The 387-nt window shown below is 49.6% G+C and overlaps 1 protein-coding gene across 1 annotated transcript in view; it reads right to left on the bottom strand.

The window, feature by feature from the left end:
• LOC119594151 (POU domain, class 2, transcription factor 2-like) overlaps positions 1 to 387 on the bottom strand; it is a gene marked incomplete in the record, with an annotated part of 67,768 nt that overhangs the window by 4,512 nt on the left and 62,869 nt on the right.

Raw genomic sequence — 387 nt, 5'->3', positions numbered from 1 at the left:
TAAAATAACGAGAACAAGAAGAGGGGAAATCGACAAGCTAGGGTGCTGTTCCTAGAGCGAAATCAAGGAGGGAATAAGATGAATCAGGGACCTCATTACCAAGCAGCGTCCAGGCGGGGATCAGGCAGGTGCGAATTGCATCAACGCCGCCAAACTCCTCCACCTTGAACGAGTATTCAAATTGCATCTAAATTTAGCAACATTAACAAAAGATTATCTCCGGCGGGATCGCAGTGACAAGAGGGATGCCACAACACTTCGATCCCCCCACCCTCCCTTCTCCCTCTCTTCCATCTCGCCCCTTCCTCCTCCCCCCCTCTCTGAAACCACAAATATGCTACTCCTTTCCCTGTCAAATGAACTCTCTCCCTTTCCCATCTTCGTTTC

The sequence above is a fragment of the Penaeus monodon genome, chromosome 33 (genome assembly GCF_015228065.2).
Source record: "Penaeus monodon isolate SGIC_2016 chromosome 33, NSTDA_Pmon_1, whole genome shotgun sequence".
Taxonomy (NCBI): Eukaryota; Metazoa; Arthropoda; class Malacostraca; order Decapoda; family Penaeidae; genus Penaeus; species Penaeus monodon.
Note: the sequence above shows the minus strand (reverse complement) of the source record. Positions and strands in the feature narration are given on the sequence as shown.